Raw genomic sequence first — 18,657 nt, 5'->3', positions numbered from 1 at the left:
CCATAGGGACTAATCTCGTGAGTATTCTAAAAACAACTAGAAGTAGAACTAGAAGAAGATATAAAGCTAAATCTGGAAGTGTAGAGAGAGTAATTGTGAATTATTTAACTAAAACTTAAGAAGTTTAGTGGTAACTAGGGTTTCTAAGGATCCACTTGTAGAGATCAGGGAGATCTATGCTTGATTTAAGGACACAACTGGAATCAGAGTCCTATCTTATCCAGTTGGAAGATATCTCAGTAAAACCCAAATCTAAACTTCCTTTGATCTAATTCTCAATGGATGAGAGTCATGAGAACTGGAAGTGATTTTATCACAAAACCATGTCCAGGGGACAATGGCTCACAATAGGATATACCAATCTCATAACTAAACATAAGATAATCATGAAGATTAAAAGGGTTTCATCATCCAACCATGCCTAAGGGACGATGGTGAAGAACAGGATTTCTTAATTTCACAATATCAATACATGAAAAGAACATACTCAAAGCTATCGCAGATCTATTGTAATTTTAGTCATAACAAACCGTTAAAAACTAAAAGTATTTCTTAAATAACAAACTAGAATCAAAGAGAGTTCAACATAAACATGAATCAAAGCAATAGGAAACATCTCATCACGCTACAAGCTTCATCTCTTAGCCCTAGCTAAAAGGTTTAGCCAACCATAGTCATGATTGGAACTAAAATCCTAGAAGAAAGCATGAAAATCTAAAGAAGAAATAAGAAGAACGCTTGGCAACGGCTCTCCATGCTTTTGCTCCATCCTCAAACCCTAGATTATGCCTAGGGATGCCCTGGGCTCTCCTATTTATAGTTGTGCAACACCTCCTTTCACACCTCTTTAGAAAAATCCAGAAATTGCCTCAAATCTATGCACTCCTGTGTAACTCTGCGTAACTTTACGCGATTCATTCAATTACATCAAACAAGCTTTAATGTCATCGAAGGTGTCTTTTATACATGTTTTTTCCATGCTTTTATAGCTTCATCCGGATTCTATGACCTTTTATGTCATCGAACCTACCTTTAATGCCATCGAAAAGGCCTTCGATGTCATCGAACATTATTTAAGGAATCGATAATGTATCCAAAACAGTCCAGAGAGTTATTCCAATTTCTTCAATAAATTCGATGTCATCAAGCATATCTTCAATATCATCGAGGAGTGCTTCGAGTAATCGAAAATAGTGCCCAATATATCCAGTGAGTTTTGTTGATATTATCGAACTGGCTTCGATATCATCAAGCAAAGCTTCGAGTCATCGAATAAGTTTTCAAGTCATCGAAAAACATCTTCAATTTTCCAATGACCAACTCGATTTTTCTTCATAAATTTGATGTCATCGACCTGTGTTTGATGTCATCGAACGGTACTCGATAATACAGTCAATGTGTATTATGAATTTATTCTTTCGGCTTCGTTCCTTCTCCATTTAGTTTTCTTGAATCTTAGGACCTTGAAATCTTCAATCTTTGTCTCCTAAGATCCATTTTTTGCCTTGGTGATCTTTAAGCATCAAATTCATGCTTTTAGTATCTTTTCTAATCCAAGCTCTCAAATTCACCTTGCAACACAAACATGAGTAAAATAAGATATTAAGTAGTATCATATTCATAAAACCAAGATATAAATGGGGCCCAATATGCAATATTTGACCCTCAACACAATTCCCAACTAGCATTTTGATAGTCCCGAGCAAAGTATGCGAAAAATAAATCTCAATGCTTAATGTCAGAAATCTTTTTTAAAAAATAATCTTTTGTGCATTCAAGTATGAATGAGTAAAAATAAGATACAAAAGTGTGATTTTGAAAACCTAGAACCAAATCACATAAGCAATCAATCAAATAAGTTCTGTGTCTATTAAATCGAAACATAATTTATATATCAAGTTTTCAAATGTGCTCAGTGAACATCAACTTACTTCCCATACGAATACTATCAATTCATCATGTTATCCATGCTCATCACTTCAAGATTAGTTTGAAACTTAAGTACTGAATCTGAACTCATCCATTTTTCCTTCTTTTTCTAGCTTTTTGATTTTATATCGACAGTTAATTTTTTTTCATTCTTTTATTTTTGCATTCTTTTCTAGTCTTTTCATTCTTTTTCATGACCTCTTTGTCGATCTCTTGTTTTTAACTAGTTCTTTTTTTCTTTTAAGGTGAATAAAATTCTCTAGACTCAATTCTCACCATCTATCAATGATTAACATACTAACAATCAGAAATTCTAGTACATCTTATAGAAGGAAATTTAATTGTCTTATGATTTAGATTATCATGATATTTAAACTCCCTCTTAATTAATTGAACGCAAGCACTAAGGTGATAAGTTACTTAAATGATTAGACTCTAGCAATTCAAGATTCAATCTCTATTGGATGTCATCAAGCAAGGCTTCGAGTCATCGAAAAACATCTTCAATTTTTCAATGACCAACTCAATTTTTCTTCATAAATTTGATGTCATCAAATGGTAGCTTCGATGTCATCGAATGGTGATTGATGACACGGTCAATGTGAATAATGCACTTGTTCTTTCGACTTCTTTCCTTCTCTACTTAGTTTTCTTGAATCTTGGGACCTTGAAATCTTCAATCTTTGTCTCCTAAGATCCATTCTTTGCCTTGGTGATCTTCGAGTGTCAAATCTATTCTTTTAGCACCTTTTCTAATCCAAGCTCTCAAATTCACCTTGCAACACAAACATGAGTAAAATAAAATATTAGACAACATCATATTCATAAAACTAAGATATAAATGGGGAATAATATGCAATATTTGACCCTCGACACAATTCCCAACTAGCATTTTGATAGTCCCGAGCAAAGTATGCGAAAAATAAATCTCAATGCTTAATGTCAGAAATCTTTTTTAAAAAATAATCTTTTGTGCATTCAAGTATGAATGAGTAAAAATAAGATACAAAAGTGTGATTTTGAAAACCTAGAACCAAATCACATAAGCAATCAATCAAATAAGTTCTTTGTCTATTAAATTGAAGCATAATTTGTATATCAAGTTTTCCAATGTACTTAGTAAATATCAACTTACTTCCCATACGAATACTATCAATTCATCATGTTATCCATGCTCATCACTTCAAGATTAGTTTGAAACTTAAGTACTGAATCTGAACTCATCCATTTTTCCTTCTTTTTCTAGCTTTTTGATTTTATATCGACAGTTAATTTTTTTTTCATTCTTTTATTTTTGCATTCTTTTCTAGTCTTTTTCATTCTTTTTCATGACCTCTTTGTCGATCTCTTGTTTTTAACTAGTTCTTTTTTTCTTTTAAGGTGAATAAAATTCTCTAGACTCAATTCTCAATCGATAATGTGTCCAAAACAGTCCAGAGAGTTATTCCAATTTCTTTAATAAATTCAATGTCATCGAAGAGAGCATCGATGTCATCAAGCTGATCTTCAATGACATCGAGGAGTGCTTCAAGTAATCAAAAATTGTACCCAATATGTCCAGCGAGTTTTGTTGAAATTTCACAGAAAATACGATGTCATCGAGCAGGTCTTCGATGTCTTCAATATGTCTTCAATTTATTTAACGACCAACTCAATTTTCCTTCATAAATTCGATGTCATAGAACATGTCCTTCGATGTCATCAATCGGTGCTCGATAACACAGTCAATGTGTATTCTAAATTTGTTCTTTCGGCTTCGTTCCTTCTCCACTTAGTTTTCTTGAATCTTGGGACCTTGAAATCTTCAATCTTTGTCTCCTAAGATCCATTCTTTGCCTTGGTGAACTTTGAGCGTCAAATCCATGCTTTTAGCACCTTTTCCTTCAAGCTCTCAAATTCACCTTGCAACACAAGCATGAGTAAAATATGACATTAAGCAGTATCATATTCATAAAACTAAGATATAAATGGGGTCCAATATGCAATATTTAACCCTCAACACAATTCCCAACCAGCATTTTGCTAGTCCCGAGCAAAGTATGGGAAAAATAAATCTCAATGCTTAATGTCAGAAATCTTTTTCACAAAACAATCTTTTGTGCACTCAAGTATGAATGGGTAGAAATAAGATACGAAAGTGGGATTTTGAAAACCTAGAACCAAATCACATAAGCAGCCAATCAAATAAGTTCTTTGTCTATTAAATTGAAGCATAATTTGTATATCAAGTTTTCCAATGTACTTAGTAAATATCAACTTACTTCCCGTATGAATACTATCAATTCATCATGTTAGCTATGCTCATCACTTCAAGATTAGTTTGAAACTCAAGTACTGAATCCGAACTCATCCCCTTTTCCTTCATTTTTCAGTTGTTTGATTTTATATCGATGGTTAATTTTTTTCATTCTTTTATTTTTGCATTCTTTTTCATGACTTCTTTGTCGATCTCCTGTTTTTTTAATTGGTTCTTTTCTTCTTTTAAGGTAAATAAAATTCTCCAGACTCAATTCTCTCCATCTATCAATGATTAACATACTAACAATAAGAAATTCTAGTACATCTTACAGAAGGCAATTTGAGTGTGTCTTGTGATTTAGATTATCATGATATTCAAATTTCCTCTTAATTAATTGAACGCAAGCACTAAGGTGATAAGTTACTTAAATGATTAGATTCTAACAATCTAAAATTCAATCTCTATCTTATCATACTGAAGACATTCTTAAGTATACAATCCATCGCTTTCCAAACAAATTTCAACTTGAATCATTGAAAATTTTTAAAAATTTTGCTCAAAACCGAGAAAACACTGATTAGGTTACCTAATTCCCCATCCCCAAACGAAAAATCTACATTGTCCTCAATGTAAAAGAATAAGCATGCAATATAAATGAGGCAATGAAAAGAAAAGGAAAGTGATGGAAAGGTAATACCTGAAGAAGGAATTCTGAGGCGTTCCCAATAATCTTAGTGTGAAGATAGGTTAGCGCCAAACACAACTCAACAAGTTATAAGCAAACTATCCTAAAATTGCATGCAGAAACAAACTACCATAGTCCTATGAAAGTGATAAACCTACCTATACCTCCATCAGACTAGGAGATCAATCCTAGTACATAGGATCAGTCAGAGGTATAGACATGTCCTCTGAATCAAATTTCTCAACAAATGGTTTTAATCGATATCCATTTAATTTAAATTCATTGCCATTAGTTGGATTCTTTATCTTGACAGCCCCATGAGGATAAACATTAATAATAGTGAAAGGTTCGGTCTAACGAGATCGGAGCTTACCGAATGAGATGTAACCGAGAATTATACAAGAGAACTTTCTGACCTAGCGTGAATGATTTCGAAGAATGTGTTGTCATGAAAAACCTTCATCCTATCCTTATAAATTCTCTTATTCTCATACGCATCATTCCGAATTTCTTCAAGTTCATTCAATTGAAGCTTGCATAGCAAGCCACATTGTTCAGATTGAAATTTAAATTTTTAATAGCCCAATAGGCTCTATGTTTCAACTCCACGGGTAAGTGGCAAGCCTTCCCATAGACAAGTCTCAGCTTGCCCACTTGTCTGTGGGTGGTATGGAGTGCTCACTTTATGCGAGATGCCATATTTCTTCATTAAATTCGCAAATGGCCCATTACAAAAATGTGAACCTCATCACCAATGATGGCTCGAGGCGTTCCAAACCGGGAAAGGATGTTCTCTTTTAAGAATTTAATGATCGTTTGATGATCATTATTTCAGCATGGAGTCGCTTCGACCCATTTAGTGACATAGTCTAAAATAAGCAAAATATATAAATTTCCTAAAGGATTGGGGGAATGGTCCTATGAAATTAATGCCCCAATAATCAAATGCTTCAATGATCAAAATGGGGTTCAAAGGCATCATGTTTCGACATGACAATGCTCCCAATTTCTAACAATGCTCACAAGCTTTGCAAAACTCATGAGTGTCCTTGGACATAGTGGGCCAATTAAAGTCGCACTACAGAATTTTAGCGTGGTCTTTTTCGTAGAAAAGTGACCACCACAGACTTGAGAGTGACAGAAAGAGATGACACTTTGGTGTTCATTTTCCAGCACACATCTCCTTAGAATCTAGTCGGGCAATATTTAAATAAATACGATCATCCCGGAAGAATTTGCGTACCTCAGAAGAATTTCTTTTTCTCTTGTGTAGTCCAATGTGTTGGTATGAAACATGTGGTAAGATAATTAGCAATATTAACAAACCAAGGTGAGTGAGAGATTTTAAACAATTGTTCGTTAGAGAACATGTCATTTATAAGGTGGCATTTCAAGGGAATTAGGGAGATCAAGTCTCAAAAGATGGTCACCACTACATTCGCTACTCCCTTTTTATCTTTTATCAAGTAGGAGGATCCATCTAATCAGGCGGGGCTTAGCATCATTCTTAGAAAGAAGATACTTGAGCGCCGCACGATCTGTGTAAATGACGATCTTGGATTCGATCAAGTAGGACCTAAATTTGTCCAAAGTGAACATTATGACTAAGAGTTCATTTTCCATAGTAGAGTAGTTCATTTGGGTAAGATTTAGAGTTCTACTTGCGTAATGAATAACGTAGGGTTTCTTTTCTTTTCTCTGGCCTAAAACCGCCCCAAGAGCATTATCAGACATGTCTCAAATAAGTTTAAAAGGAAGGCTCCAGTTAGGTGGCTGCATGATAGGTATAGTAGTTAACATGCCCTTAAGCTTAGTGAAATCTTCCTGGCATTGTTCAGTCCACTCATATGGTGCATCTTTTTGAAGTAGATTACATAAAGGATGAGAGAGATGACTAAAGTCCTTTATGAATTTCCTATAATAGCCGGCGTGTCCTAAGAAGGATCGCACATCTCGTATGTTCTTGGGTGGAGGTAGGTTAGAGATAAGATCAATTTTAGCCTTATCTACCTCAATTTCCTTAGACGAGATGATATGTCTAAGGACAATTCCCTTACGAACCATGAAATGACACTTCTCCCAATTGAGTACTAAATTCTTTTCTTCACATCGCTTTAACACATTTTTCAAATTTTCCAAGCATTCACTGAAGGATGGACCAAAGACCGAGAAATCATCCATGAAGACCTCTAGATATTGCCCCACCATATTAGAAAAATACTCATCATACAACTGAAAAGTGGCGGGGCATTACACCCCAATGGCATCCTTCGGTAAGCAAAGGTGTCAAACGGACATGTGAACGTTTCTTTCTTGGTCTTCAAGGGCTATCTTGATCTAATTGTAGCTCGAATATCTGTCAAGGAAACATTAATAGGAATGACCAGCTAGACTTTCCAAAATTTAATTGATGAAGGGCAAAGGAAAGTAGTCCTTCCTTATGACGGTATTCAACTTCCGTAGTTAATGCACATTCTCCAACTAGTAGTGACTCTAGTTGGCATGAGTTCATTGTTAGCATTGGTTATGATGGTGATTAGGACTTCTTAGGAACCACGAGTTGGACTCACCCATTGACTATCGGATATAGGGTATACGATACCCACATCCAATAGCTTAAGAACCTCGGCCTTAACCACTTCCTTAATGTTTGAATTTAATCTATGTTGTGGTTGTTGGAAGGTCTTCGCATTATTCTCAACATGAATGCGGTTAGTACAAATCAAATGGTTAATTCCATTGAGGTCCGCAATCGACCATTCAAGGGCTCCCTCATGCTCAATGAGAGTAGAGATGAGCATACTTTCCTGTTCCTACTCAAGGTGGGAAGAAATCAACACCGGGTATGTCTCATCTTGACTTAAATAGATATATTTCAAATCAGAGGGCAAAGGTTTTAGGCAAGCTTCGGTGCCTTGAGGGTAGACGGTAGAGGCACTATATTAGTTTGGGGCAATTCTTCGAATTGTGGCCTCCACCGGTTAACTTCAAGTACCGGCATGGTTTTCAGCATGGTCCCCATCTCCCTAATCAAATCATCATCAAAATCATGGGAGTAGGCCAGGCACGTCTTTAGAGGGTCAGAGGATAAGGTCATCAAAGTTCTATCCTTCATGAAAAGAATTAATCAAGTTAATATTATGGGCATCATCATCATCCTCAGCCTGTTTGGCCGTATTGAAAAAGATATTCAGCTCCAATGTCATATTTTCAAAAGATGAACTCATAACTCCATTCCTGCAATTAATGATTGCATTTAATGTGGCAAGGAATGGGCGACCTAAGATGATAGGAATTTGAGTGCTCATGTCCACGATGAGTTGAGTATCCAGACGATAAAATCTCTGGGTAGTAGAATTTGTCAACTTGGACAAACACATCCTCAATTACCCCTCTCGGTACACGAACCGAGCGATCAACAAGTTGTAATATGGTTCGGGTGAATTTTAATTCACCCAAACCTACCTGTTCATAGACCAAGTAAGGAATCAGATTTACACTCGCTCCTAAGTTAAGAAGTGCATGCTCAATCCGGTAGTTTCCAATTACACAAGCAATGGTTGGGCTACGGGGATCTTGTATTTTCGTGGCACATCTTGCTTTAGGATGGCACTCACTTTTTCTAGAAAATTTTTCTTTTGATACTTTGCCGCCTCTTTGTTGTGCATAAGTCTTTCAAAAATTTGGCATATGAAGGTATTTGTTTAACCACATCCAGTAAAGGAATATTGACCTTCACTTATTTTAACACCTCTAGAATGTCTTGAGAGTTAGAGAGAGATTTTGGTGCAATCAACCGCTGGGGAAATAATGCAATTGGCTTGCTTTGGAGTTCCAGTTCTAACACTTATGGAGTGTTGCTAGGTCTATCAGTTTCATCTACTTCCGGGTCCTTAGACTTTTCAACCCATACCGAAATAGATTTGTCTATTATGTTCCCACTCGTAAGAGTGGTGATAGGCTTAGCTTACTCTATTTGATTTGAAGAGCTTGGATCACTTATTTCATACTGCGGTTTAGGATTAGGGAAAGGTTGGGCTGGAAGAATCCCTTTTTTTCCAATTGAATTTTTTATCTCACGCCCTTATATGGCCTTTGAAAGGTCTTGAAGGGTTTACAATATACTCTGATTGATAAGCTTTGGTTTTGAATATGTTTCCATATTGGATTGTCTTGAGGTTTCCCTTGATTCAAGAATTGGTTAGGGATTCCTTGAGAAGTTATAGTTTGTCCATTCCTCCAACTAAAGTTCAGATGATTTCTCCAACTAGAATTGTATGTGTTAGAGATGGGTCCACTGAAAGGTCTTTGGTAGTTGTTCACAGAATTCAATTACTCATTCAGTACCTCTTGAAAAGCAGGTGTCGTTGGGCAATTTTCAGTTGTATGTATGTTGCAATCATAGATACTGCAAATAACTTCCTTAGCCTTATCGTTCTTAAGTTCCATGGTCTCGACTTTCCTTATGAAATTAGCCACTTTTTTAGCATTTATATCATCATCCTCTTTCAGCCAATACATCCCACCTTTCTCCCTTGCTTGAGTAAGCTTAAATGTGGTGATAAATTTTGGGGAGATGTCCCATGATTGTGCAGTTTCAGCGAGTTTGTCAAAGTAATCCCATACCTCATCGACAATCTTGTTCATGAACTCCCCATTGCACATCGTCTCGAAAAATTGGCGTAAGGAAGATATTAGTCCATCATGAAAGAAAGTTGTTATGCACCACATTTCAAAACCATGTTGTGGGCATGAACTGACGAGATCCTTGAACCACTCCCAACATTGGAAGAATGTTTCATCTTCCTTTTGGGCGAAGTTCATGATCGACTTCCTGATGGTATTTGTCTAATTGTATGGAAAGAATTTTTTTTATGAACTCCTTCATCATGTCATTCCATGTGCTAATAGATCGCGGACGTAGTGAGTGCAACTACGTCTTAGCTTCAGACACGTTAGGAAAGTATAAGGTGGCTATCACCTCGTCAAATTCCACAAGGACTGAACCTTGTACGTAATTTGAAAGTAACCAGAGTTAGAACTAGAAGAAGATGTAATCTAAACCAAGAAAATTTAAGAGAATAATGGTGAACAACTTTAACTAAAACTTGTAAAATTCAAAAGTGGGAAACTAGGGTTTATAAGGATCCACTTGTAGAGATTAGAGAGATCTATGCCTGTCCACAACCGGACTTCGAGTCCTATCTTCATCCAATTTGAAGATATTTTATTAAAAATCAAATCTGAACTTCCTTTAATCTAGTTCTCAAGAGATGAGAGGTATGAGAATTAGAATCGATTCCATCACAAAACCATGGCCATGAGATAAAGCAAACAATAGAATTTAGTACACACCAATCCATACCTTAAGTGGTAGATCGAGTGAAAGATACCTCGTTTCAACACCGAGGTCTTGGGATCGATCCTAGTGGGGGTGGCTAACGGTGAAGTGTGTGCTGAAGAGTAGGGTGTACTAACAAGCTAACAAAAAAAAAACAACAGAATTTATCCAATCCACAACCAATCTAAGAGAGTTATGAACATTAGGAAGGATTCCATCATCCAATCATGCCCATGAGACGATGGTGAACAACGGGGTTCCCAAATTCACAATCCCTATAATGAAAAAAAAATATTCAAAGCTATCATAGATCTATTGTAATTCAAGTCACAACAAACCATTAAAAGCAATGAATATTCCTTATAATCAAACAATAATCAAAGAGAGTTCAACTTAACATAAATCAAAGCCATAAAACCACCCTATCACGCTACAAGCTTCACCTCTTAGGCCTAGCTAAGAGGTTTAGCCAATCACGGACATGATTAAACTAAAAACTCTTAAAGGAAAAACATAAACAAAGTAATGAAAGGGAAGAAACTTCCTAGCCAAAGACCAGCCGCACGTCCTCCTCTCTCTCGTGCTCCACACGTCCTTTGCTTCCCACCTCCAAACATGCCCTCTCTCTCTCTTTCTTCTCCTTTTATATAGCATGAAGGGCGGTCGGTTGGGAGAAGTCGGTGGCTATGGAGAGCTTTAGCAGCAACGTGCGCAGCAAAAACGCAAACCAAGTTGCGTTTGGACCAAGTTATGGGACGAAAGATCGTCCCGTCCTTGATTTAGTCTTTTGGATAGGGTCGTGGCCACCCTCTCTCTCTCTCTCTTCTGGACGGTCCGGATCATAGATCTGACCGTGATCGTGCTCATACAATGCCCCACCATGGTCAGGTGCGTCCGAACACCTTCTTACGCATGTACCTGCTTTGATGTGTTCAGTGGGCCCCACAATGATGTTTTCGGAGAAATCCACCGATTTCTAGCGAACTTTCAGTTAGAAATGGACGGTTTTTCTCGAGTTTGGTGTGGCCCTAAGGATCGAATCTTCCTGAGTTCATCCTGCGTTTGATGATGATCTGCGTGTATATACGTGCATGGGAGCAAGAGGTCACCATGGTTATGGTCGACGCCCCCTGGATCGAATGGATGGTTCAGATCATCCATTGGGATGATGGTGGTGGCCCACTACATATCACAGCGTCCGGACGTGCAGACGTTGTGCGTAAGATGTCGAGTCAATCGATTTTGACCAAGACCCTTGGTCCGGTGCGGTGCCCGTGCATGCGCAGATCGTGCGCATGCATCACTGGTGGGGTCTACTGAGATGTATTTTGTAAATCTATTCTGTCCATCCTATTTCTCATCTAATTTAAGGAGTAGAACCCAAATTTGAGGCATATCCAGAGATCGGGTAGGCCCCAAATCAATGATTTTATGGCTGATTTTCCATTGGGCCACTTCCACAAAAATCCAACGGCTAAAATTTTACGTGTATGGTTACTTTATGATCCGCAGGCCCATTATAAAGTTTCGAGCCAAATAGATGGTGGGAACACTGTGATCTTGCATTCAGGACGATTTTCAGGCCTCTTTAACTCTAATCACTTGGTTTTCTTGAATCTTTGGCGTGTGAATTGTTCAATCTCTGTTCCCTAAGTCCGTCCCTTGCCTTGGTGATTCTTGAATGTTAAATACATGCCTTTAGCATCCAAACTCTTAAATTCACCTTGCAACACAAACACGATTAAAATTAAGTGTTAAACATTATCATGTTCATAAAACCAATATATAAACGAGGGATAATATGCAATATTTGACCCTCAACACAATCCCCAACCAGCATTTTGCTAGTCCTGAGCAAAGTATGTGAAAAATATTTCGAGAACCAAATGATAATTTCTATAAGCTCAAGTGGTTTAAAATAATGATCCAAATAATAGAATTTTAAAATACATCAATGTTTGCATTACCTTCTCTTGGACTTAAGCGCACAGTAAATTTCATAGTCAAGTTCAATGAATTAATCAATAAATTAGAAAAATTCTAAACATTGAGTTCCATGGGTGTATAGTGCAACCTCGACTTATCACAATTAGGGCCCATTTGGCCGGGTGGATTAGGAGGGATTGAATGGTATTAGGGTGGATGGCATGGATTTCTAGGTAATGATGGTGTTGTCGGTGGATTGTCTGGAGATCCATGGGATTGCTATATCCCTGGATTGCTACATCCAGTCCGTTTCGCGCCCGGCCAATCCCGGGATTAAACCTTCTCACCCCTTCCAATCACTCAAACCAAACACGTCTGTAGGCAAATTTGAAAGGATTAGGGTGGATTGGATGGGATTTGAAGGTAATGATGGTGTTATCACTGGATTGTCTTAAGATCCATGGGATTGGGATCAGATCACTGACTCTGTTTGGCATGCCAGGCCAATCCCGGGATTTGACTTCCAATCCCTTCCAATCCGACCGGCCAAACGGGCCCTTAAAGATCCAATTTTCATGATAACATTGATAATCAAACAGTGCATTCTTGAATAACCAAACCTAAACCGAAACTTGCTTTACAGTTCAGCCTTTTTATTATTCTAGCTTTTAATTTTTCCATCGATAGCTTCACATTGTGTCAACCTTTTTAAAGATCTTTAACAGGTAGTCGTTTCAAAAATTGTGAAAATTTTTTAGTTTTGAATTTTTTAATTTTTTTTCAATTCTTCTTATTGAACATGATGGCCAAATTCCCAGGTTGGTTCCTTCCATGCCGAGTGATTACCAAGTTATCAATTCAATATCAAATGAAACCTTAATGTGTAAGCTAGATGTGACATGTGAATTTATGACTCGATCAATATTTAAAACTTCTAATCATGGATTAATAATTCAAACTTAACAGTGAAATTTAACAAATAATCGAATCCAAGAGTCATAAATTACTAACATTACGTATCTTATACTTCTAAATCAAAGATGGTCATCAAAATCACTTCAAATTCACAAAAATTTATAGAAAAATTTTAAAAATTTTCACAATTTTTGCTCAAGATTGAGAAAATATCGATTAGATAACCTAATCTCTCATACCCAACCTAAAATCTACATTGTCCTTAATGTAAAAGATATAAGCATGCAATGCCAATGAAACAACAAAAGTAAAGGAGAAGTGATGGAAAGATACTACTTGATGATGGAGTTAAGCGGCTTTTTTTCAAAGAGATTTCAGCGTGAAGGTGGCTCGGCACAAGAGTTAATCCAACAAAAGCAAACCATTCTAAAAAAATGGAAAACAAACTAACCTAACGGCATAAAGCCGACTATCTTAGAACGACAAAAAAAAAAAAAACTACCCTAATCTTATGAAATCAGTAAACCTACCTATACCTCCGTCAGAGTAGGAGATCAATCCTGGTACACATGATCATTCAGAGGCATCGACATATCCTTTGAATCAAATTTCTCAACTAATGACTTTAATCGATGTTCATTACTTTGAACTCATTACCATTGGTTGGATTTTGAATCTCGACAACCTCATGAGGATAAACATTGATAACGGTGAAACGGCCGGTCCAATGAGATACGAGCTTACTCGAAAAAAGATGTAATCAAGAATCATACAAAAGGACCTTTTAACCTAGCGTGAATGATTTTCGATGAATACATTGGTCATGAAACGCATTCATCCTGTCCTTGTAAATTCTCGAGTTCTCGTACGCATCGTTATAGATTTCTTTGAGTTCATTCAATTGTATTTTGCGTAGCGAGCCAGCGTTGTCCAGATTGAAATTCAAATTCTTAATTGCCCATTAGACTCTATGTTCGAACTCCAAAGGCAAGTGGCAGGCCTTCCCATAGACAAGTCTAAAGGGAGACATTCCAATAGGGGTCTTAAATGCAGTACGGTAAGCCCATAAAGCATCAGTCAATCAAATTGACCAATCCTTATGGTTAGGGTTAACTGTCTTTTCCAAGATGTGTTTGATCTCCCTCTTGAAAATTTCATCTTGCCCACTTGTTTGTGGGTAGTTTAGAGTGCTCACCTTATGAGAGATACCATATTTTTTCATTAAATTCTCAAATAGCCTATTACAAAAATGTGAGCCCCTATCATTAATGATGGCTCGAGACATTCCGAACCGGAAAATGATGTTCTCTTTTAAGAATTTAATGACCATTTGATGGTCATTTTTTCGGAATGGAATCGCATCGACCCATTCAGTGATATAGTCTATGGTGAGCAAAATATATAGATTTCTAAAGGATTGGGGGAATGGTCCCATGAAATCGATGCCCCAGCAATCAAATGCCTCTATGATAAGGATGAGGTTCAAGGGCATCATATTTTGATGGGATAATGTTCCCAACTTCTGACAACACTCACAAGCCTTGTAAAACTCATGAGTGTCCCTGAACATAGTGGGCTAGTAAAAGCCACACTGTAGAATCTTGGTCGTGGTCTTTTTACCAAAAAAGTGACCACCACAGCCGAGAGTGACAAAAGGAGATGACACTTCGGTGTTATTGTCCGACACACATCTCCTTAAGATTTGGTATGGGCAATATTTAAACAAATATGGATCATCCCGGAAGAATTTACACACCTCGGTGAAAAATTTCTTCTTATCTTCGCAATCCAATGTGTCGGTGTAAAACATGTGGCAATATAATTAGCAATATCGGCAAACCAAGGTGAATGGGAGACTTTGAAGAATTGTTTGTCAGGGAACATGTCATTGATGTGTCGTCTCAAGGAAATTAGGGAGATCAAGGCGAGAAAGATGGTCACCACTACATTCTCTACTTCCTTTTTATCTTTTATTTCTAAAGCAAATTCTTGGAGTAGGAGGATCCATCTTATCAAGGGGGGCTTAGCATTATTATTAGAAAGAAGATACTTGAGTCTGCATGATTTGTGTAAATGACGATCTTAGATCCGATTAAGTAGGACCTAAATTTGTCCAAATAAGCTTATTCTAGTACCAGGGACTTGCAAGAGAATAGCCCTCTCACAAGGTGAGTGCAGATAATTATACTAGTGTTGTAAAATTTCTGAGAAATAGAATATAAATTAACTAAAAGTGACCACCATACACGTGGCATACATGAGTGCATACACAATTTTCTTATAGTCACTACGCCAAAACAACTAAAAAGGACAGTTGAGAACCGTCTCAAATGACCAAAAAGGACGGTCATGGACCATCGCATGGGCTGTCATATTTTGAGGCATACGATTGAAAACTGTCATTCTTATTGACATTTAAAGGACGGTCATGGACCGTCTGTAAAAAGGACGGTCATAGACCATCCTTAAAAAGGACTCATGAACCGTCTCTTATGACCATTAAAAGGACGATCATGGACCGTCCTTCAAAAGGACTGCTATGAACTCTCTTATGAGCCTTAAAAGGACAGTCATGGACCATCCTTTAAAAGGACGATTATGGACCGTTCTTAAAAAGGACTACTATGAACCGTCTCTTATGACCCTTATCTCATATTTGAATATTTAGAAAAATATGGACGGTCTAGAGCCATTAGAAATTTTCAAATATAAGACAGTCGATATACACTTGTTACAATATATTTCATCGTATTCTTCCTGATATACACCTGTTATATAATATATTTCATCATATTCACATTCACATCCATCTAAACCCAAACTACGTAAATCCATCCAAACATAAACTACATTCATCCAAACATAAACTACATCCATCCAAACACAAACAATCTTATCTACATTACATTCATCCATGCATAAATAAATATAAGTTTAACATCATAAATATAAAAAAAAAGGAAAAAAACGGTAACAATTTTATTTTTGTCTCTTTCATCTATTAAAAAAATATTCAACCAACAAAACATTATAATTTAGAATCATGAAGAATTGCAAAAACTTCTTCCAAAAAAGTGGGCACACTTTTTTAAAATAAAACTAATCATTAAAATAAAAATAATGCAAGCAAATAATGCAAAAAAGTGTTTTAATTCAAGTTAATAGAAACAACAACAAAAATTAAAGCTTTGTAAAAATGGGCATGTGTTAAAAGGGATACATTCTTGTTTGTTGCCATGTGATTGGGCTACATTATTACAGTAATTGGGTTCGGGTTCGGGATCGGATTTAGGTTTGGGTTTTGAAGTTTAGGTTAGGGAGTTAAGATTGGGATTGGGTGTAGGTTTAGGTTTAGGGACTTGAGAATACATTTAGGTTTTAGGTTTAGGTTTAGGTTTATGTTTTAGGTTTAGGTTAAGGTTAGGCTATAGGTTATAAGTTTAGGTTATAGGTTATAGGTTTTGGTTAAGGTTTCGGTTTAGGTTTCGGTTTAGGTTATAGGTTTAGGTTTAGGTTAAGGTTTAGGTTATAAGCTATAGGTTTAGGGAATTGAGAATAGGTTAAGGTTTAGGTTTAGGAAATCGGGTTCGGGTTCGGGATTGGGTTTAGGTTTGGGTTTTCAAGTTTAGGTTAGGGAGTTGAGATTAGGATTAGGTGTAGGTTTAGGTTTAGGGATTTGAGAATACATTTAAGTTTTAGGTTTAGGTTTTACGTTTAGGTTAAGGTTATAGGTTTAGGTTATAAGTGTAGGTTATAGGTTTAGGTTTAGGTTAGGTTATAGGTTAAGGTTTAGGTTTAGGAAATCGGGTTTGGGTTCGGGATCGGGTTTAGGTTTGGGTTTTCAAGTTTAGGTTTAGGTTTAGGTTAGGGAGTTGAGATTAGGATTAGGTGTAGGTTTAGGTTTAGGGATTTGAGAATACATTTAGGTTTTAGGTTTAGGTTTAGGTTATAGGTTATAGGTTAAGGTTATAGGTTTAGGTTAAGGTTTAGGTTTAGGTTTAGGTTTAGGTTATAGGTTAAGGTTATAGGTCATAGGTTTTGGTTTAGGTTAAGGTTATAGGTATAGGTTAAGGTTTAGGTTTAGGTTAAGGTTTAGGTTTAGGTTATAAGCTGTAGGTTTAGGAAATTGAGAATGGGTTAAGGTTTAGGTTTAGGAAATCGGGTTCGGGTTCGGGATCAGGTTTAGGTTTAGGTTAGGGAGTTGAGATTATGATTAGGTGTAGGTTTAGGTTTAGGGATTTAAGAATACATTTAGGTTTTAGGTTTAGGTTTAGGTAATAGGTTATTGGTTTAAGTTTAGGTTATAAGCTATAGGTTTAGGGAAGAATAGGTTAAGGTTTAGGTTTAGGAAATCGGGTTCGGGTTTGGGATCGGGTTTAGGTTTGGGTTTTCAAGTTTAGGTTTAGGTTTAGGTTAGGGAGTTGAGATTAGGATTAGGTGTAGGTTTATGTTTAGGGATTTGAGAATACATTTAGGTTTTAGGTTTAGGTTTAGGTTTTAGGTTATAGGTTAAGGTTTAGGTTAAGGTTAGGTTATAGGTTATAAGTTTAGGTTATAGGTTATAGGTTAAGGTTTTAGGTCATAGGTTTTGGTTTAGGTTAAGGTTATAGGTTTAGGTTTAGGTTTAGGTTAAGGTTTAGGTTTAGGTTTAGGTTAAGGTTTAGGTTTAGGTTTAGGTTATAAGCTATAGGTTTAGGGAATTGAGAATAGGTTAAGGTTTAGGTTTAGGAAATCAGGTTTGGGTTTTGGATTGGGTTTAGGTTTGGGTTTTCAAGTTTAGGTTTATGTTTAGGTTAGGGAGTTGAGATTAGGATTAGGTATAGGTTTAAGTTTAGGGATCTGAGAATACATTCAAGTTTTCAGTTTAGGTTTAGGTTATAAGTGTAGGTTATAGGTTTAAGTTTAGGTTAAGTTATAGGTTAAGGTTTAGGGAATTGAGAATAGGTTAAGGTTTAGGTTTAGGAAATCGGGTTCGGGTTCGGGGTTGGGTTTAGGTTTGGGTTTTCAAGTTTATGTTTAGGTTTAGGTTAGGGAGTTGAGATTAGGATTAGGTGTAGGTTTAGGCTTTTACATTTGGGAAAACATTTAGGTTTTAGGTTTAGGTCTAGGTTTTAGGTTATAGGTTAAGGTTTAGGTTATAGGTTTAGGTTAAGGTTAGGTTATAGGTTATAAGTTTAGGTTATAGGTTATAGGTTAAGGTTTTAGGTCATAGGTTTTGGTTTAGGTTAAGGTTATAGGTTTTGGGTTCTCAAGTTTAGGTTTAGGTTTAGGTTTGGATTATAATCTATAGGCTTAGGGAATTGAGAATAGGTTAAGGTTTAGGTTTAGAAAATTGGGTTCGAGATCGGGTTTATGTTTGGGTTTTAGGTTATAGGTTTAGGTTATAGAATGATGTGTGGTATTTGGTTCCTAGACCTAATGATAAACATATAATTGGAACTAAGTGGATCTTTAAAAATAAATCTGATGAATTAGGAAATATTATAAGAAACAAGGCAAGACTGGTTGTACAAGGGTACACTCAGATAGAAGGTATCGATTACAATGAAACCTTTGCCCCAGTAGCTCATCTTGAATCTATCAGATTATTTATATCCATTGCTTATTTTAAAAAGTTCAAAA

The 18,657-nt window shown here is 36.4% G+C and overlaps 1 non-coding gene across 1 annotated transcript; it reads left to right on the top strand.

Moving 5' to 3' along the window:
• Window positions 1–9,588: 9,588 nt before the first annotated feature.
• Window positions 9,589–9,695, top strand: LOC131234104 (small nucleolar RNA R71). Its single transcript, XR_009165516.1, has one exon. It is a non-coding gene; the product is annotated as a small nucleolar RNA R71 (small nucleolar RNA).
• Window positions 9,696–18,657: the final 8,962 nt, after the last annotated feature.

This window comes from Magnolia sinica, chromosome 18 (assembly GCF_029962835.1).
Source record: "Magnolia sinica isolate HGM2019 chromosome 18, MsV1, whole genome shotgun sequence".
Classification (NCBI taxonomy): Eukaryota; Viridiplantae; Streptophyta; class Magnoliopsida; order Magnoliales; family Magnoliaceae; genus Magnolia; species Magnolia sinica.
This window is presented reverse-complemented; position numbering and strand designations above follow the sequence as displayed.